This window comes from Neltuma alba, unplaced genomic scaffold (assembly GCF_004799145.2).
Source record: "Neltuma alba isolate B1F8T4 unplaced genomic scaffold, ASM479914v2 tig00002744_pilon, whole genome shotgun sequence".
In the NCBI taxonomy this organism is placed as follows: domain Eukaryota; kingdom Viridiplantae; phylum Streptophyta; class Magnoliopsida; order Fabales; family Fabaceae; genus Neltuma; species Neltuma alba.
Genome location: NW_021632994.1, coordinates 481,825 through 504,399, shown reverse-complemented (window position 1 = coordinate 504,399; position 22,575 = coordinate 481,825). Strand labels below are relative to the sequence as shown.

Sequence of the window (22,575 nt, the reverse complement as noted above, 5' to 3'; positions counted from 1 at the left end):
AGGCCCTTCCCCTCCCTCCAATACCATCTCGTACAATTATGCAAAGTCATCAATATACGGTCATTAAGTCATAATTGTTATACATATACTAAATATCTAGTTCTTTCCAGATATGTTATGGTCATTTCCGGTTCCTTCACTGTCATTACCAATCTGATCATTACAGACTGATAGTTAGGTCATTACTATGAATATGGTCATTTCTAGTTCCTTCATTGTCATTACCAATATAGCCATTACACACTGACAGTAAGGTCATTATTATGAATATGGTCATTTCAAGTTCCTTCATGGTCATTTATCAATATGTTATTGTCATTTTCATTTCATTCATATAATCTTTCCAGTCAATCAGACAATTTTCCTACTCATTTGAAAACTCATTTTTCCCAAACGTCATAATTGTCAACTTCATTATAAAAAACAAATATCATGCCACAGAGACTCAGCATAAACCCTTAATCACTATTCTTGTCATTCACAAACTTCATCGTGTCATATCTAAATATTGCCTAATCATTGCTTCCCCTACTCACCCAAAAACGTCGACCACAGTATGAAACTAAAATCCCTACACTTACCTCAGTAAAATGCCGCTGATGCTTGTTAACTACAATGGTGAATCACCGACAGCCAACCTTCGTCCTTCCACACAATCAGACAAACACGACAACGTTTGCCCTTTAAACAGCACACCCTTCCACTTTAAACTCCTCTGCTCTCTTATGCACACACTATTTCCGAGTCATCAACTATCCAACTTGCCTGTGTTTTTAGGGCAGCAATAGGGATGGTGGAAGCGAGAAACTAGGAAACACAAGTTGCAATTCGCGCCTCTCTCTCTCTGCTTTCAAACTCTAACAGAAAGGCTTTTTGGTAATTGATCAATATTTGCATAATCCCCCATCATGCAACACTTCCCTATTTGTCAATACATTTTGCTAAGCTTCCTATTTTGGCATTTCACATTTTCAAGCTTCTTTATATGTCATTTTTTCTTTTTTGTATTGGAATTCCTTTTTTATTGTTCTTTGATGAGTCATTAGTTAGCTGTCATCTACTTAGAATATAGTTTAAACCCTAAAAGGATTTGTTTAAGGGAAAATGACAATAAAATACCAATTGAATTCCAAAAAGACAAATAAGGCACCTGAATAAGCAAAATGACAAATAGGGCACTGGGTACCAATCTGGAATTCATATTTTCGGCCAAAAGACCAAAATGCCCTGATGAAATGCGGGAAGACCGACACTGAAAGTGAGAGAAAGGAGAGAGGAAGATCGATGCAGTGAGAGAAAGGAGAGAGAAAGACCGACGCTGATGAAATGCGGGAAGAAGAAAAGAAGAATGTTGAAAATGCTATTATCTTACTCCTTTGCATCACCATTCTGTAGAGATTGTTGATTTGGTGGGTTTTGGTTGTGGGAAAGAGGATTTGTAGTGAGAGAGGGAGTGAACTTGTAGGAAAGATGAAGCAGAAATCAGAAAACAATGGCAAGCAATTACGTAATGTAACTGCTGTCATATGCCTGCTGGTTTTTGGTAAATCCCATTACGTGAATGGTAAATTTCACTATACATGTAGTTAATTATGAATTTTACAAAATACATATTGTGATTTACAACTTTTGTAGTGAAAGTGACTACTTTGTTAATGGGTTTTGCAACCTGTTTTCAGGAGATAAACAACTTGTTTGTAAAAACTAATAAAAGTGACAACTTTTGTAGTCACGTTGAATTAACTGGTTGCAAAAGCCATTTAAGAAGTAGTCATTTTTACTATAAAAATTGTAAATATCACCGTGTGTTTTGTAAAATTCAGCATCAAATTTTATTGATTTTTAGAAACAAGTTGCTCATCCCCTGAAAAGAGGTTGCAAAACTCATTTAAGAAGTGGTAATTTTCACTACAAAAGTTGTAAATATCACTCTATGTTTTGTAAAATTCAGCATGGAATTTTATTAGTTTTTAGAAACAAGTTGCCAATCCCTTGAAAACATGTTACAAAACCCATTGAAGAAGTGATCATTTTCACTACGAAAGTTAAATCTCACTATGTGTTTTGTCAAATTTAGTAGGAAATTTTATTAGTTTTTAGAAACAAGCTGCCCATCCCCTGAAAACAAGTTACAAAACCCATTGAATAAGTGGTCATTTTTACTACGGAAGTTGTAAATCCCACTATATGTTTTGTCAAATTTAACGTGAAATTTTTTTAGTTTTTACAAACAAGTTGTTTATCTCCTGAAAACAGGTTGCAAAACCCATTAACAAAGTAGTCACTTTCACTACAAAAGTTGTAAATCACAATATGTATTTTGTAAAATTCATAATTAACTACATGTACAGTGAAATTTATCATTCACGTAATGGGATTTACCAAAAACCAGCAAGCATATGACAGCAGTTACATTACGTAATTGCTTGCCATTGTTTTCTGATTTCCGCTTCATCTTTCCCACAGGTTCACTCCCTCTCTCACTACAAATCCTCTTTCCCATAACCAAAACCCACCAAATCAACAATCTCTACAGAATGGTGATGCGAAGGATTTAGTTTCGTCAACTGAAGGGGGTTCGGTTTCGTGGAGTGGAGGGATTGGTTTCATCGAGTAGAGGGATTCGGTTTCACTAAGGGGAGGGATTAGTTTCACCGAGTAGATGGATTGGTTTCGCCAAGGGGGTAGTTTCTCTTTCGCCGAGTGGGGGAAATTACTTTTGCTGGGAGGAGGCGATTTCTACCTTTCTCTATCTCCTCAGTTTTCAAACACAATAAGGGCAATTCAGTCTTTAGGCCAAAAATCACAATTCCATATTGGTACCTGATGCCTTCTTTGTCATTTTGCTTATTCAAGTGCCTTATTTGTCTTTTTGAAATTCACATGGTATTTTAGTGTCATTTTCCCTTTGTTTAAGGAATATTTAGTTAAACTGGTCATTGAACCAAAAAGATTAGCCAGTCATAGTTGAAACTATCAGATCGATTAGACTGTTTAGTTCAAACTGTCAGATCGGTTAGACCGTTTAATTGGATTAATAATATAATAATTAAATAAAAATATTATATAATATTATATATGTCATATATAAAAAATAAAATATCAAATTGTTAAATAATTTTAGTAAATTATTAAATATATCAATTTTGATATATAGTCTGAACTGTCTAAACACTATATACGAATACTTGTTTTCTACTTGGGCTTTACAAGTGTTTGTACTAAATCCTTTTTGATGTATCTTGTTATCTTGTTATTAATAAAATTGTCTCTTATATTGGACAAAGTAGATGTTGGACGGCTCCTGTCCGGCTTTCAAAACTCTGTACAAGTAAATAGATGTTTATTTTATCTGATATACAAAATTGAATGGAGATAAAATGGTTACTCATTTAAGACCCATATATATTTGATTCAATAGTTACTTAGTCAATGATTACATAGGATTAGTATAATATTTTCTTCTATATAAAAGTAGGCTATGTAATAATCACATGGGATAATCTCATAGTTCAATTACAGCATAATATAAAGAATAAAACATATATGAGTTTTCAAAAGTACACAATGCATACAAATTTATTATCAACATTTAAAGTTAATTAAAGCTGAAGTTCAAAATAAATTCAAATAATTAAATCAACAAATTCAAATAAAATCATTAATTATGGGTTAGGATTTTTAAGCTTTTTACATTTTAAATTTAAATGATACATATGATATCAAGTACTTAACTAATCAGAGATTTATTGGGAGCTATAGAAGTTATCTGATTTGTAGACTTTTTTTAATTTAAAATTTACAGTTCCCCCGTATAATCAACATGAAGGAGCCATGGAAAAACTTGAGTCATCTCAGCCAACTGGACTTTAGGAAGTAAACGAAATTGATGGCCACTCACGTGTGCAAGCGGGGGCAAGGGCTTAATCATAGGATTAAAACTTTAATAGTTTAGATTTCATATTTATTAAATACTAAATAGAATATTAAATTTTAAAAATAAATAAATAAAATAAAATAAAGCTACTAAATTTTAGTCAGAATAATTCAAAAAAAAACTAAAAACATTTTATGAAATTATTTTTTAAAACATGAAATATGAGGCGTAAAACTTTTAATTTTAATGATTGGGATAAAAAGTCGATGAAAATAAAGGAAAAGGGAGGTGGAGACACCCATTCCCTTATGGAAGCCACCACTGGTTTTTATTAAATACCGATAGAGAAATATCACATAAACGAGGAGAGAAATTACTACTCAATCATCATTTACAAATCGAAATCTAAAACACCAAGAGAATCGAAATCAAAGAGATAAAACGGAATCCATAACACAGAAAATGAAAATTGAAGAGATGAAAAAGTAATCGAAGTCCATCACTTCACCTTCCAAGCATGGTTGGCGGAGACCATGGGAACATATGTATCTATAGAAGAAAGGTCAAAATAAAAGTTAATATAATTTTTAGTTCTTAAAATTTAATCCGTATTAAAACGTTAATTCTTAAAAATCTAGTGATATTAAAATTAAAAACTGCGTACAGTAGAGTCGAGAAAGCCATGACCCAATGATCCTTCCATCGTTCCGAAACAAGTTCCGGTGGGAAATCCTACGAGCCCGTTTGGTTCAATCTCATTGTAGACCTGCAATGGTAATTGTAATTACATTACCAAGATATGAATGTTTGGTTACTCTTTACCATGGTAATAATCTTTACCATGGTAATAATGATTACCAAAAATTTGGTAATCTTCATTCATACCTCCCCCCCTTATGAATCATTATTACCATCTCATTGCATACTTCAAAAAGTCTCTTGTGCCCTCCAATCTTTATTACCTTCTTCAACCTTTTCTTTATCATCCACCCCTTGGCACTGTTGATGAACTTACCACCGTGAGCACCGCCACACCCAATACCCACAATAACCATCATTTCAGTCCCACGTTCACCACCCAAAATATTGTAATATTCCGATTGTATTGTTCAGATCTGAAAAAGAATAGCTATGTGATACTGTTTTTTCCAGCAGAAAGGGAAAGGGATGATGTCCCAATATGGAGCGCCAAATAACACTGATTGGAGTGTTTGTTGTCATAAAGCTGAAGAAGTTTGATGATCATGAACTGCCTCTAATCGGAGATAGCCATAGAAATGGTGGAGACCACTATGAACTGCCTCCAACAATTTTTTATTTTTTTATTTTGTTTGGGTTTGCTCGAGGAAGAAGACTGTGAATCTGTACTCGGGCTTCAAATTTTTGTTGGAAAAGAAGATAATGAATCTAGGAAGGAAGGATCGGGAAAGGAGTTTTTTTTTTCCCCGGTTGAGAGGCATTATAGACTTTTTAGCATTAACTTTATTTGATTAAATATAAAAGGTAATTTTTTTGCTCAGCTTCTTAATGACATACCAAACATATGGATGGTAATAAACATTGCATTATATTCCATTGCATTACCATCTCTAGGCATATAAGAATTGAACCAAACGGCTCCTACGGGAGTTAATATACATCATGTTGGATATTTATGCCACTATTTTTGAAGATATTAAATAGGTAAGTGAGATATGCACACTGAATTAAGATAACTCAAAGAACATGAAATTTAATTTAAAAAATGAGGAAGTGGAGAAAGTGGGTAAAATTAAGGTGATGGAAATTACAACTTAAATATTGAATGTATATACTTATGAAATCCCATTTTCCAAAACTTTACTGAATACAAACTTATTCGAAATATTATTAAATACTACCTCCGGTCCTAATTAGTTGACTAATTTGAGGAGATTAAGAAAATAATTTAAGTTGGTTATTTTTCATAAATAAGTGTTGTTTTTTTAAAATATCCTTACTAATTAAATGTATTGGCTAGAACTACTATTATTACAAGTCACCTTGAAAAATAAATAAATAAATATGAGAAACAATGTGAATTAGAATCTTATAATTAGAATCAAAATTAAAATTAAATTAGGTTTTATATTAAGAATCGGAGGTAGTATTAAAAACGTACACTGCAAGGACACGGACGCCACAGGGGTCATTACTTTTTTTGTCCCCACAATCCGGCAAAGCGCATTCACTCTACTGTGATAAATGGGCTTTGCGTTAATGAGGAGAAAGAAGAAACAACGATTGGGCCTAGTTATGATCCCATTGGAAGGAGCTAAGGTCCATAATTGGAGCATGATTGGGGCGTGAAAGAAGTCGCTTTCCCTCTCCTGCCGCCCTTTTTCTTCATGAATTATGGCCCTTCCATCTGAAACTGTGTTCCCTTTTGTATTTTAATCAAATATATTCGTGTAAATATATCTGTGACTATGATTTTAATTGTAGTGCAGCTGGTCAAAAAAAAAAAAATTGAAGTAGTGCAATTTTCCACATTTATGATTTCTCTGTTATTTGCTTGCCTGTTACTATCTCTTCTGGTGTTTGTGTTTGCGGAGTTTTTTCCCCCCACATAGATATCTTTCTATTATAGATAATTCTATTTAAGATATTATTAGGTATTAAATATAGGTATCTCTCTTGACGAGATTTCAAATATTAGTTCACCATATTGTGAGGAATTAGTTCTTTTCGTTTGATCCAACTTTTCAAAAAGATTATTTCATTACATTATTTCTTTTATTAATTGCACCCAAAGTACGTGTTTCCCCAAACTGATATTAAACACTTTGTTCTGTGCCGTGGATATTAAACACAATTGATTATTTAACGGTTAAATTTAACAGGAGATAATAGTCAATATATTTTTATTGTGAAAATAAACTATTAGAGCATATAAGAGCTAAAAAAAACTTTCTAGTATTGGGTGCTCTTTCATGGATATTTTCAGAATATTTAAACACTTTATCCCTAATAATTATGTTTCACTGAATACTTTAATCCATTGGCCAAAACTAAATGAATAACAATGGAATAATGTCCAGAAGAAAACGATGAAGCCATGAGCTGTCACCGCCGCCAAGAGACCCAAATTTGCTGATGCTGATTCCCTTTCCCATGTAAATGCACGCAACACGCTGCCAGCAATATTCTCTATTATATAATATTTATTTAGATTTTTATGCAGTGAGGAAACAAGTGTGTTTTTTTAAAAAAGGAATAAAACTCTGTTACGGAATTTCTTAATCAATAAAATATTTGTTCTTTGCATTGCATTATGGGTATGATTCAATATGATTTAATATATATGTGTGTGTGTGTGACGAAAATATGCTCAATTATTTTTTCAGTCCGTCGTATAATCATAAATCCTTTCCGTAATTAGACATTGTGCTTTATACTTTACGGCGAGTTTGAGAAGGGGAAGGAGCTTAATATTTGTGATTTATGAATATTGTTACAAAGATTTATACAATTCAACATGCAAATGCTTGTAATAGCTTGTTTAGAGCTTGTATGGACCAAAATTGGATAAATAGCTACTCTTCCGGTTCTAAATATAAAACCCTTATACTAGTGTGTATAAAAGTCTCATATTTAAGACAGAAGGAGTATTTATTATGATTGTATTGTTGGAGCTGTGAATGTGATTTTGCGAGGGTGTGAGAGTAACCACTCCTTTTAAGGATATTATTGATGATATTAGATTACTTATGCATAAGAACTAGTAGGTGTATCTATACCATATTAGAATGAATGAGATTAGAGTAGTGGATGAGATGGCTAAATTAGCTCATAGCTCAGATTCAAGTTGGTTCTTCTTTTATTTGTAGCCACCACCTTTAGACCTAGTGGGAAGGGGGGCGGTCTCTCCACTTCCTTGTCCCTCCATTTCTCTTCACTTTTCATTTCAACGATAAGATTACAATTTGAACAGTTCAAATTTCATATTTTATAAAATTATAAATAAAATGTTAAATTGTTTTAAAAATAAATAAATAAAATTAAAACTAGCAAAATTTTAGCCATGATAATTTAGGGATACTGTGAATTATACAAAAAAAAAAGACAAAAAAAAGAAAATCTCATATGCAATAAAACAATGCGTAGCATCATTAAGGTTGGGTTGGGTGAAGATGAGTTGTGTTAAGCATAATTATATCTATCACTAATATAAAATATAAAATCATAAAAAGTTTCATTATTTAAATTATGAACAATTTGACTTTCTTAGCCTCCCTATAATATATGGAAACATGTACCGTTGTTATATATATATATATATATATATATATATATATATAGGAATGAATTAATGCAAATATCATATAATCTCAATAAAATAAATATGTAAAAAAATTGGATGATATATTGTGCCTATTAGTATCTAATTAAAAATGCATTCGTCATGTTAATACATAACAGGATAAAATTTATTGGAAGATAGAATATTTATAATCGCACAGCTTTTTTTTTAATTTTTAAAACACATTGTTTTTGTTAAAATTAAAACAGGATAATGAAATGGTTAAGTCGACCATTGGCAGGGAAAATTATGCTAATAAAGTTAAACTAAGTTAGTTGAATATAAAAACTCAGAGTTATACTATTCAGTTCCTTATCTAAAACCATTTTATTTAAAAAAATTGTTGATAAATGTCCCATTGCAATTTACTGTCTAAAATACTTGAAATTTGTTCAACAGGTACAACTTATCTTTACCATAACAACTTTTCTTCATATATGTTCAATTTATTTTTAATTATGTGCCATCCAAAAGAAAATACAAGCAAATAGATGAAGATAATTTAAAAAAATAATACCTACTCAATGATCTGGGTTTTTAGGTACCATCATTAACTAAAAGCTAGTTAACTAATTTAAGTATATTAAAAAAATTAATTAAACTGGTTATTTATAATAAATAGGTGTAATTTTTCTAAAATATCTTGACCAATCAAGTGTATTAACTATAATTATTATTTCATAAAACTTTTAACATGTGTAACTATTATAAAAATTATCTTAAAAAAATAAATATAAAAAATAAAATAAATTAAAATATTATATTTAGAAACAAATTAAATGTAAAATTGGTTTTTGTAGCCAAGGTTGTAACTTTTAATCTTTTATAATGGGAAAATTTCAACGAACGTCCCAGATTTTCTTTGTGGTCCTTTTTCCACAGTACACTTTCATGAGGTAATTTACCTTTGCGGTGTCGTTTCTTGGAACCCGACTCTATTTGCCATGGGGCCACTCTATAAATGCAAGCAGAGCAGTTTTGCAGAATTTCGAGTTTCGGAATCACTTCGGAAAATTTTCCTTCAGGATGGTGGAGCTCTTCATATTGGGTTGCACTGGAATCGTCGCCTTCCTTCACGGCGCCAATTTCTTCTTCAACTTTCTTTCCCGTCCCCTTCGTCTTCGATCTCTCAGGTCCAACCATTCATCTCATTCTCTCTGTTCCTATTTCTGATTTCATCTGATCACCTCTTTTTTTTCCCTCTTCGATTGGATTGACTTTTAATCTCCAAATTTACCTACTACTCGTTCATTAAAAACCGATTGATTCACAATAGTTTCTTTCAGATCGATTTCTCTCCTCGTTTCTGCGGTTCCTCTTTCAATTTATTTAGTTTTCGCGTGATTTTTCTTTCGATCTATTTGGTTTCTGAGCGTTGAATCATGTTTTCTCACAGTTTCTTGGGTTTCGTCGGGTGATTTATCTCTTCTTGAAGAAAATAAGAAAGCAGAAAATAAATTGAATCTGCACGCAAAAGTCATTCAGATCTGAGACTCTGTTGTTAGTCGTTGTTGTTGCTTGCATGGAGCTTCAAGATTTCTGTGAATATCTTACTGTGTAAATTTGTAAATACGACGATGAACGGCAGTAAGGCAAGTAAACTCCTGTAATTAATAGATTCGTTTTATTTTAGATTTCACGCGGCTTTGCAATTGAAGGATTGGACTATATACCAAACTGGAATTTTTTTATTATTTGGATATAGATTACGATTTGCCGTGTTCCTTGCTCATTCAGGAAATTCCAGGAAAGGACAGGAAACGTAATTTTTCAATCATCACTCAATCATTAGTATTAATTATAAACTGGGGAAATTGGATTATCTGTTGTTCTTTTCTCCCTTGTAGGCCAATCTATCTTTAGAAGGAAGTCATTCTCCATGAAACAACGGTTTCAAGAGTTTCTTTGTGTTTACGCATAACAAGTTTAGGAACTTTTTTTTTTTTTTGGGGTGGGGCTGGACAGCCAGTATTCTGCCCTGCCCCACTTTGACTTGGAAGATTCAATGTCACCCAAATTTATTCAAATCAAACAAGTGACAAGTGCAAATGATATCAAATCCACCACATTCACTTGCATATGAATTTCCATGCGGAGGAGGTCATAAGGTTATTGGCTAATGATTTTATTCTTGAAATAGGTTAAATTCAGGCTCCTTTGTAGCAGTATCCAGTATAAATTTGGACCCATTTCACAACCTCACATATTGTCTCTCGTCTTTAGGATAAGAATTAAATAATTATTTTGTAAAATTAAGAGAATTTATTAAATTAGTTATTTATAATGAACGTGTTTTAGTTTTTAAAGAATGTGCTTCTTAATCATGTGCTCGAAAATCTTATATCGAGGGTCAAAATAAATTTAGTAGTCTCAATTGCCTCTTTCTTAGTGAATGCTATTTTAGTTAAAGCTCTTAACTTCAACTCATATCCTTGCTTTGAATCGTTTTTTTAATGTCATGCACACGTATTCTTTTATTAAAGAGAACTATGTCTGAGCACAGTAAGTACCCTCGTTGGTTTTACGCTTTTAACTTTTTAATCAATAATCTTAGACAGAGATGGGATATGCACCGCTACACCTTAAAATCCAAATATCCAAAATAACATTTTTATGACCTGAGCGAGTTCTTCCCCACGACACAAGTCATCCAATTACAGCATTTTTTTTTTCATTCCATACCATTTTGCACATTGGACAAGTCCTAAAACATCTCATTCTTCCAGAGAAAGTAGAAGGAATACTTTCTTTCTTTTTTTTTTTTTGTTCTATTTTTTTATTTTATGCTAGCATTTTGAACTTTGAAGAAGCATCAACAATAAAAAGAGGTGGCAGAAAGTGAAACTCATTCGTTGGGAGGCTTGAAGAAGTTGGTTTAGAGAACTTAACGAGGCATAGCTATAGGAGAGTGCATTTCAAGATAACCCATTGATGCAATTTATTGTGACCCAATCACACAAAACTATGAACGAACTTAAGTGTATGTTGAACAATTTTTCTCCTTCGTGATAGACATATCGAGTTGGTTCTGAGATAGGGATAAGAATTGAATGTCAATTAGCAACAAGTTTCTTGGTTGAAGGATTGATATATCTCTGAACATAGATAGTTTTCTATGTTTAATTTTAAGCTTTTAAGTACTTGAATAGCGCCAAAGCATGCTAATTGGATTTGTGTCAAAAGATAATTGTGGGAATTTATTGATTAATATAGATTTAATTACATTTTTTAATTTTCGGAAGCCTCTTATCTCCTTTGTTACATGGTATTATATTTCTTTGGGTGAAGGATATCCTCAAACAGGTCGATAAAGGTACAATTAGGATAGGAAAAATGAAATAACAATATCTGTTAAATTTCAAAAAGATAATTAGATCATGTTGACAAATTCTTGTAATAATTTTGACGACTCTTGAACTAATTTTGACAAGTCAAAATCTGCTAAAATCGTCTATTTATCATTTTTGAAATTTAACAAGTATTTTTCGATCAATTTCCTTGTGCTATTATATTCTGGGCATAGAAATGAAAGAGTCATTCATAGGAACGTTAGCCCAAATCCTTTGTCTCAGTGATACACATGGCAGGAAAATTTTTGAGCCTGCACGCAGCCGGTCGGGACTACTTTGAGGATCGAAGAACTACAAAGACCATTGACTTTCCAGTTCTTTTACCGGAACAAATATTGTGGAATTACTGGTATGTAGATTTCACAGAGTGCGGAAAAAAATAAGGGAACAAATACTGTGGAATTACCCATCAAGACACTAGTTCAAGATTCTATGATAAAATCGTGGCCGGGTCAGTTTTAATTAAGTTAATATAATTTTCAGAATATGTATGAAAAATAGAAATATCTTAGATAATATTTATTCATTTCTTGTTCTAATCATTATCTTCAACCCTTTCTCCACCTCCTTCCAAAAATCGGAATGTTTCTATTCATAGAAACAGCAAAAAAATAAGGTTCCTCCAATCTAAGCGCATCAAAGCACACCCCCCCCCCCCAAAAAAAACCGAAAAAAAAAAAACCCGTTGGCATTTCTTCCCGTTCCCTTCATCACAATATTTGGGTCAATCTCTTTTAAACATTTCCTAACCACATGAACTGAAAATATAGGTTGGATCCACCGGTCTAATCTGCCAAAAGTGGTGGCTTAACCCCCATTAATTTTTTTAATTATTACATTTTATTATTATAGGTTATATCCTATCCAAAAAATTAAAAAAATACCTATATTATTTATTTGGTGCTTTCAATCTTTTGAAGGAAAAACAATCATTTTATTGTATTTTTTTAATATATTGTATAGAATATTAAAAAATAATTTTTTAAAAAAATTAAATAAATAATTGTTGACAGGTCAACTCACCAGCCTATCAAAGTTTAGCAAATTTGCATGAGAACGAATCTTTTTGGCCTACATTGTATAGGCACAACCTATCATGTGCCAACCGGCAACTTACGGGTTGACCCACATGACCATCTTTTACATAAATAATCCCTTATTCACCACTCATCTTCATTGGCCCTTTTTCCTGTTCCATCTCCTTCCTTGTACATTCTTGTACCTCCCACCCCATAAGTCTGGACCCCATTGTCATAGTTTTTCATTGTCTGTAGGGCCTGATTGCATCCAAGTTTTACTTGAATTTGGATTTGTTGGTGACGTGATGTGATTAGAACTTAGCAGTACTTTTCTTCTAAACAAGGACGGAATTGCAAAGTTTGTGCAGTTAATGCTTTTCATGTAAATTCCCTAATTTTGTAACCACTTTAAGAATACAGGAATCCGTACGCGTAGGAGTTTTTTTGTGGGTTCAAGTTATGTTGTGTTTTGTTTAAATTTTATTTGATTACTTCTTGTTTGTTTTGGAGGACTTGGATGTGAACAAAGTAAACCTAGATTGAATGTTATAGCAAGTTAGCAACTCAAAGTCTACTTTCACTTACCAGCTCTTACAAAATATGCAAAGGGATCCACATCTGTTTGCGGGCAACAGGATTATGAACTATTAATTCATGCACAAATGCCTTTTCTCTTTCTGCTTTTTTGGTCAAAGAGGCACAGATATCTAATAATTTATGTTAATGGGTCTTTTGTTATTTTTTTGGCAAAAAATGGAACTTTTTTTCAGAATACTGATATATAATTCATTTTTCATATAACAGCTGTTCCGACATACCTGGCAAATTCATAGCATTTCTTTAATCCAATTCCATAGACTGTTGTCTTTGTTAGGAATACATGTATGAATGGCTCACAAAAACATACATAAGATACAACTTAACAGGAAGGCAAGCATTAAAGGAAGAACCATGTTATGAAAGTTGTAGAAAGCTCTACTATTCACAAGACATTAATGGCATGACTCATGAGATTAATGCCAACATGTGAAATCCACTCTAATTTACTTCCATATCTCGTCCCAAAATCCAATTGCCAACGAAGCTCCTCGGAATCATAGGCTCCCCCGGCTCGTATCTCTATCTAAAATCCTCTCATCCAATGCGCTTTGTGCCAGATGAGATATACATGGAATCTGACATTGAACAAATGATAAAACTAATTGTATTTACAACATATAAAGAACTGCACCTTATTCCTTCTCTTGACATTCATATCACAGTAAATCATTTGATATGATAGTCAACAATGAATACTTCGCCTTGATCGAGATTCTGCCATCATTTACACAAAGCTTTGCTCCGGTAACCACCCAATATCCCGGCAAATCCTCCGGACCACGAACCGTTTCATTTGTGTCCACGAGGCTCAGCATTTTCTGAGCTCTAGTTGGCACAGGAGGGCCACCTTGATAAACTGCTGAATTTATATCCACTTTTTCTGGCTTTACAGGAGAAGCCAATTCCTTGCTAAGCCTGGTGGTGCTCATCAATGCTGAGAAAAACCCTGACTTTTTAGTTCCAGTTAATGTCCCATCCCATTCTGATCGTCGGATTGTAGCTGAAGCAACCGCTGAGAATCCAAGATTCAAGAAAAGAACTTTCTTCATTCCCATTGACTTGACCTCCAACCAGGCCTTTGTTACAATAGCTGCGGACTCATCTATATGGGAGGTGTTGTACTGCACTGGTGCTGTGCACACATGGGAGAACATACGGCACTTCACAGCCTCATAGTAGCCTTTTGCAACTGTTGTATCAATAGGTTCATGCTCATGATCATCTGAGATTGAAAGGATACCAGGAAGTTCTGAAAGATGTAGGAGATGGATCGCGAGTTGGTCACTTTTCTTGCCTTCCAAATATAATCGGACACCCGTTACAGGTCTATTTTTAGAGTCAACCTGCAAAATGTAGAACAAAGAAACAATGAAGAGTTTTGGTCTTTAGTATATTGGTTGTAGACAACTAGTAAATGCGTAACAGGAAAAGCCAAGTCAATTAGCATAGGTATTTTTGATAACTTGAAAAGAAAATGTACTGCTCAAAGACCCTTTGTTGCGACACATTGACAATGGATTAATGCCAAAATCCATGATTAACTAACAAGCACGCTTTCAAAATAAATATTTAGTTATTTAGTAGTTAATTCAATGCCTCTCCCTACTTGAAAGAAATACAGATAAGGGTTATTTCAGAAGAATTATAGTTCCATAAACAGATTAATTAAGCATTCATGATTTCCAGAAATAATTCAAACAATTTATTTAGTGATGATCAAAACACAGGAAACATGTCGTACGCTGATATCTCATTCTACAGTATCTTAAATACCTCGGCAAGATATAAGACCATTGGTGTTTAGATACTCTTGCTTGGAAGGGAAATTAAAAATTAGCATGTGAAAAAGACAAAAGTTCACAAAAGTTAAAAAGGACAAGGGAGATTAGATAGGAGATCCCTGTGATTTTTAAGTAGTATGAGATATCCAAAAAGTGTGATACTATAACAACTTAGGACAGACCTATCATTTTGATAATAGTGCAACACAAGTATCTTGGATATTGACTGACATCCAAAATGTCAAGTCGAGATTACGAGCATCAGATCCCTCCATAATATTATTATACAATCAAAGAAAGCAAATAAAAAAACAGGCGCACAAATCATATTTATAGGGGTCATACCTAATGTTACTCCGTTTGATGCTAAATGTAGTGCGTTTAGATGCTACTCAAAACCATGGTTTTGTAGAGAAAACCATGGTTTTATGTAATATCATCCAAACAACCCAAAAAAAAAAAAAAATCAAAAAGTGATTATTCAACTAGAAACTGTGGTTTGGAGGGGTTAAGGTTTGAGGAAAAGCTTGGTTGATCAACTTTTCAGAAAATTTATTCTCCAAAATCACTTTTTTCCCCATCCGAAGGAAAGGAAAGTGTTCAACAGCGAACAAAACATTTTGCTTTTACCCTTTAACAAACAGTGATACTTGTGCTTCACTTTGAAGCCACGCCCATTATTTGGTAAAAAGTGACAGATTTCAATTCTGTGAAGATCACTAGAAAGAAGAACTAAGTACTAACTAATCAAAAAACAAACTGACCATTGAATATGTTGATTACCTTTGCAGTATTAACATAAAGCTTGGGTCCTGTGAGACTGAACTTAAGTGAGGGTGACATCTTCTTTCTGAGTCCAGCACCAAAACCAAGAGGCAGATCACCATAGACGGGAGCCCATCGTCGAGGCAACTGATATTCGAGGAATTGATGAAGCTCTTCTATTGGAGGTTTATCTGCTTGATGAATGAGAAGTCAAACACTTTTACCAGATAAGAATTGTATTTGTATTCATAAATAAAAAAGAAAGGTCAAGCCGTTAAGTTATATGATGATTTTCCATGTATACACCCATTTCACATGCCTAGGCTTCATGAAAAGGAATATCAGCATCTAAAACATAAATGAAATCTGTATCAACAACAATCATGAAAAACAAACAAGATGTAAAATAAAGCTCCAAAAAAATGCTTTCAAATGTGTCAAACCAAAAGAATCATGAGTATGAACAGACTAAGGGCAATAAATTTTCAGAACAGCTTAGATAGATGCTACAGTACTTCAAAGAGTCTGATTATTTTCAATTCTCTGCAAATGGACCCTTCGCATATCCGTACAGGTTGCAATTGGAGAGAGAAAGACATGAGAATTTTCAATGTTAGAAACTTCTCTCTTCCTCGTCAACGTTGCAAGCTACTCATGCCCATAGTCCTTAATCTATCTCGCCCCAAGTGCACATTGTGCATTTGTTCCTTAAATGCAAAGGATCCAGATTGTAATTCTTTTCATACTTCAGACAGCTCAGAAAATGAGCTTCCCTAACTTTAATCAGTAGCATTATCAACACAAACATTTAAAAGAACCCAATAAATAGGAGGGAAACCCAAGTCATCATAAGACAGTTATCTACTCACATCTCAGATACAAATTCATTGCATGACTCAAAAACCCATTGCCAGGAACAGAGTTCAGCAGCATAGTAAGAGGCACAAATGACATTGATATGACACTAGGTGATTGTGATATGGTCGAAAGCCACTGATTATAAGGTTGGCCAGTATCAATACCTCCCCTTCGAACTGAAATGCTCACAATATCCTGTATTGAAAACAATATAAATGTTCAAATCTCTGATACGCAGGAAGGATACAAGGGATGCAAAAGAAAGGCAATGAAATTTTTGATAAGTACTAACATCATTCTTGGAGAAACATTTTACAACTGGCCTGCCAGCAGCATGAAAAGGCCTCTGAGCTGCCCAGAGGTTAGCATGATGATCCTGCAAAAATGGACTCAAATACATTTAGATAAGTAAGAATCAAGAAGTGTTAGGAATTCCATAGTTTAAGTTTGACATAATCATAGATCATCTACTCCCCTCATATCTTTAATTACTAATAACAAAAATTGTAAAATTTAATATAAATGCCCACTTCTTTGCATTATATATTACACTGTTAAATCAAGAGATAAAGCGTCTGGTAAACTAAGCCATATACACATGAACTATCTGCAGAACAGAATTTATTTAAATGAGTTCTAGTTCTAGAATCTTGAACACTTAAAGAGACTACGACATATTCAATTCATCTGATGAAAAAGGCTTAAAATAATCAAATTTCACAGACAAACAGTGTTGCAAGCTGTAAGAACCAATAAAAAAATTGATAAAAAGTTCGAAATCAACAAGCAATTCTTAAGGAGAACGGAAAACATGAGCTTAACACATGTAACCTAAAATTTTTTTTTTTTGGAGCAAAAACACATGTAACCTAATATGTCTCACTTATATTCTAAAATAAATGGACCATTCATTGGCACTTGGGCAAAAGTGTCATCACTCACAAACGTCAAAATTATCATAAATTCATAATTAACTATTCCAGGCTATAAACTTGAGAACCTCTAAAAATCATCACACTTGAGTGTATTGATTTTAAGAGCAAGCAAGAAAGTAGGATCCAGGGGATCCAATTCCAGAAAATTTAGAGTGGCATCTATTACCTTTAGATTTCCTGATACTTGGCCAGGATAACTTAGCTCTGCATCCTCAGAAAACCTCTCATCAGCTAATTGTTTGAGGAGTTTCTGCACTTCAGTGGGCTGGAGATCTGAACTTCTCAACTGCTTCATATGAACCACATCCTTACCCCCCATCTTCACTCCAACAATAATATGAGTTCCATATTTGTCAATGAACCTGAGGAGTCATGTTTTATGTTGTTCACTGTTAAAAGTCCAAGAGGAAGACCATTCATATTTTCTTACAAAATAAACAAAGACGATTTTTTGCCAAAACACGAAGACAATTCAAACAGATCCAAATACAGTAAGAACGTACAATTAGTCAACTAGTATCTTGAATTGAAAACCATGTTTGTTTATCCCATATATGATACATTGCTAAATATGTTGTTTAAACAAAAAGACAAAACAAACCCATCCATTCTAAAATGCCTCATGATTAAGTGCAAAAGATATTCCCTGTAAATTTAATTCACACATGATTCATATGCACAGTTCAAATCACCATTATAACATTAAAGTAAAATTATAATGCCAGTTAGTAAATTGAAACATTCAAATTCATTGTTCTTGCACATGATTGTCACGTAAACCTTGCAGCTATAGTAAGTTTGCTGACTTATAAATTCATCTTTCAGCTTCTAAGGTCTAAATGATTTATATAGAACTTACACATACAACTTATAAATTCATCTTTCAGCTTCTAAGCTCTAAATGATTTATATAGAACTTACACACACAAAAGTCTCCCACTGTAAGGTCAGCAACTACCTCTAAGGGAAAAAATTGATAGTGAGTATTCGAGTACATCTCACTCATCTGCATAAATAGTAACTCCACTAAGACAGAAACAGAGACCTTAATGCCCCGTGTCTTCTTATTGTGACTTCATTCATTATCATTTCTCATCATTGTCATCATCGGTATTAGCAAATATTGATGATAGGAGGGAGGGAATGATCATAGTAACGCTTACCCAGCAAGTGCAGCTGGATCCCACGAAGAAGGCACTTCCTTAATCACCTTTTCAGAAAGAGTCATGTGAGTCTTGTCTAACCCAATGTTGTACAATGTTATAAACCAGCCATCAAAAGCAAGGGCTTTTGTGGAAGATGCATCCTTTGACCAGCCGTGTTTCATGTCAAACATGGCGTTGAAAAGGCCAGATGGTATTTTTCCCAACAAAGATAGTTCTTGATTGAATTGATTAGACATCTGCAATATATTATATATAACGAAATTGTAAGCTCCTATTAATGCCTTCTACTCTCATCAAATCCATTAACAGTTTTCCATTATTCACTCTTGATTTTAGTTCCACGGCAGGGGCAAAAACGAACATGAATTACCCAAAAAGGGAGGGGGGGGGAGGATGAGTTTGCAACAAGCTCAACAGGAACTTTAACATGAATAATATTCAAATGTATATCATCGAGGCCTTTCATGCATTGTTAAGATGGCATTTACCAAACACCCATAATTCCTATAACTCAATCTGTCTTGCGATCAAAATTTACTCCCTTTAAAAATATTTCTTTTATTAATATTAAAGGATTTCTTCTGATTTCTTATGTCTCAGCATTGAGAATGGTTCAAATGAAACTTCCACACAAAAAAGCATGAGTATCAGACGACACAAAACAAGAATACCACAATGTTCTAAATTTTAACGTTCAGATATGAGGCACATATATGTATGTACATATTCAACGAATTAAGACATGAAAAATGAACAGTATAAAAGAAAATTGAGGTTTCAACAAGCAGTTCAAACTTCGAACATAAAATAAACGTGTTCATGATGAATTACCCCCTCCCGTTCTAAATATAGAAAATTTTCCCTAGTCCTAAGTATATGATCACATGCAATATTTATTAGTCATAATCAAATATACTCCTATTTAATTCATAAGTTGGTGAGGAAAGAAGAACTACTCGCCTTTTCCAATAAAATTGGATAAAGGTGGATTTGGGAATAAAAGCATGATTTTTTTAAGAGAATAAGGTTGTTTACTGCCTCTTTTTTTTCCTTTTTTCTTTTTCTTTTTTTTTTTTCCCGGTGACAAGGTTGTTATAAAGGGAGACTTAGCCATTCATGGGAAGCAAAGCACTACAGTGAAACAATATGTGAAAAATAAGAATCTTAATCACCTGATTAAACGTCAGCACATCGGAGCGAAACCTGGTGCGCTCACCTTTGTCGCACTTGATGGAGGTGGGAACGTCGGAAACGACAACCCCCCCAGGGAAAACGGCGTCCCTCGTCCCTCGTTTGCTTCTGATCAATGTCGATCAACCTCTCGGTTTTGCAAGACGAGAATCGTATATCTCTGCAGAGATCGTATCCAAGCCCAATAACAGAGACGGCTTTCTCCGCCGCCGATTGTGGATTCAAGTCCGCCACACTGCCCATACCCAATGCTCCTCTGAGCTCTCCGAAGCTACAATAACAATACTGCATAGCATCAGTCTTCTTCTGGCTTCATGGGGTTGTTTGGGACATTAAAAGCAAGAGGTCCAAGCGACGACCCCATTGAGCAAGTCTTGGGACTGCGGATTTCCACGTTGAAGGTCTTCGATGGACCAGGGATGGGCTTTATTTTCTTATGGGTGGGGGATTTTGCTCATGGTTCGTTGCTTCTGCGACGGGCAACTCTGAAAACTAACGGACTTGGTCTACTATCCCTGGCATCCTCTTTACCTCCACTACCTCCCCCTCTCCTCCCCCAAAAAAAAAAGAAAAAAACTATCGCATCAAAACTCCAAATCCAAATTTAATGTTTTATAATAATACTTTCTTACACCTATTTAGCTAATTTAATTAGATTAAAAAATTTAAATTAATTAATTAATTATAAAAAATACTTTTCAGTCTTATATTTAGGACCGGAGAAATATAATATTTTTTTCCTAAAATACCATAATCATTTTTCTTAATATCCTCTTTATCTCACTTATTTAATTATGGTTGAAGGAGTATCCAAAGAGATAATTTAGAAAAAATTAATAAATATAAAAAATAGATCTTATATTTAGAAGCAAAATTAACTTAATAATTAGGTCATATATTAAGAACTTGAAGAGTAATTTATAAAAGTAAATATTATTATAAAAAATAGATAAATAAATTTACATTTTTAAAATATTATAATTATAGAGTCTTTTTTCTTCGTTGAATTGTTGAGATCAGACTTTAAATTTTAACAATTTAATTTTTTTTATAACAGTTAAATCTGGATCATTGAAATAATTATGAAAGGAAAAGGAGGGTAACCGAAGGAAAGAGGATGAGCTGGTCAAAAAAAAAAAAAAAGGAAAGAGGATGGAAAGCGCGGTAGGGAGAATTTAAGTCCGAAACGGACAGGGCTGAATTCAAAGAGGGGACCTTTCGAAGTCGATACAGGAGAGTGTGAACGGTGAGGAATAAGACGGCGGCTATTTGGACCACTTGCTCTGTACCGTACACGTGGCAGCATGGCGTGTGACGATGAGAACCAGTTGAACAATGTGTTCACATGCTGCGGCCAATCTAATTGACTAATTAACCAATCAAGCATACGTTGACCAAATATTGATGACTCGTCTTCGTTGACTAAATATTGATGAATCATCTTCTAATTAAGTAGTCCGTTGAGGGCTCCATTAATTAGAAGTAACCTTCAAGGTTCAACTAATTTATATCCCTCAAATAATCACAGTTAACTCATTAAATCTGTGTTTAAATTAATAAAAAATTTTCAAGTTTACATTTATTAATAAGATTTTGAAGTAAAAAAGAAAAATACAAAAAAATTATATTTAAATATTAACGGACAAAGAATGAGCATCCAAAACTTTTCAAGAGACTTATAATATGAATTATAGAATCCTTCCAAAAAGCTCTTTATTGTGGGGATTAGAAGGAGTAATAAAATTGACATTAATATATCAAATTACTGCCATTAATTAATTTTTGAATTTGTTTGGAATACATTAATTACTTTCTTCATCATGTAAAAATATTTATAAGACAAAACACAACATTCTTAATCCTTACCACTCTGGTCCTATATGCAAGTTACTTGTAGGAAAAAAAAATTTGATTATAAAAATAAGTCACTAGTAAGGTAATTAATTGATAATATTTTTTCAATTTTACCCCTTGTTGAATATAAGAAAGAGGAAATAGGCAAGAGAAAATGTACAACATATTTCTTCAATATCCTTTCTTTAATAAGGCAGATGAAATTTTTTTATCAATTTAATTTTATATATATATATAAATAAGATACTAGTGACTTGCATGTATGACCAAGGTAACCCTAATAGTAATATGCAACTCTAATGAGAGCGAATAAGTCGTCAACTTTGTTTGAAAATGAAAAAGTTTTCAAATTTATCCATGTCTACATCGATCTAAATTACATTCAAGAATTTATAGAATTTGCAATGAGACGTTAAATGGGAATAATCTTAGGATATGTTTGGCTCAATGAGAGGGAAGGGAGGGAAGGGATTTTAATGGAAGGAAGGGGAGGGGAGAAGAGTGGAATAATTTTAATATTATCTTGTTTTGATTTATAAAAAAAAGAGGGGAGGGGAGGAAAAATATTTTAATATAGACAATGTTACTCTTATTTTATTTAAAATATGGGCATAATAGTCATAACATGACAAAATATGGACATAATAGTCATAATATGGCAAAATATTGGTACAATAATCACAACATGACAAAATATTGCTTTTTCCCTCCAAATCCTCCCAATTTTAGGGGAGAGGTTGAGGAGGAGAGGGGAGGGAAATTTTTTTAAAAAATTTTTTCTTCCCTTCATAAAATTTATATGTTGCCAAACAAAAGAAAATGATTAAAGTCCTTCCCCTCCCCTTCCTTCCCTCCCAA

General features: G+C 33.3%; 1 long non-coding RNA gene and 1 pseudogene across 1 annotated transcript; one reads left to right on the top strand and one right to left on the bottom strand.

Annotated features, from left to right (window-relative positions):
- Positions 1-9,210: 9,210 nt before the first annotated feature.
- Positions 9,211-9,892, top strand: LOC114736712 (uncharacterized). The gene is made up of 2 exons (XR_003739369.1): positions 9,211-9,331; positions 9,595-9,892. It is a non-coding gene; the product is annotated as an uncharacterized LOC114736712 (long non-coding RNA).
- Positions 9,893-13,345: 3,453 nt separating this feature from the next.
- Positions 13,346-20,398, bottom strand: LOC114736703 (MACPF domain-containing protein NSL1-like; annotated as a pseudogene).
- Positions 20,399-22,575: the final 2,177 nt, after the last annotated feature.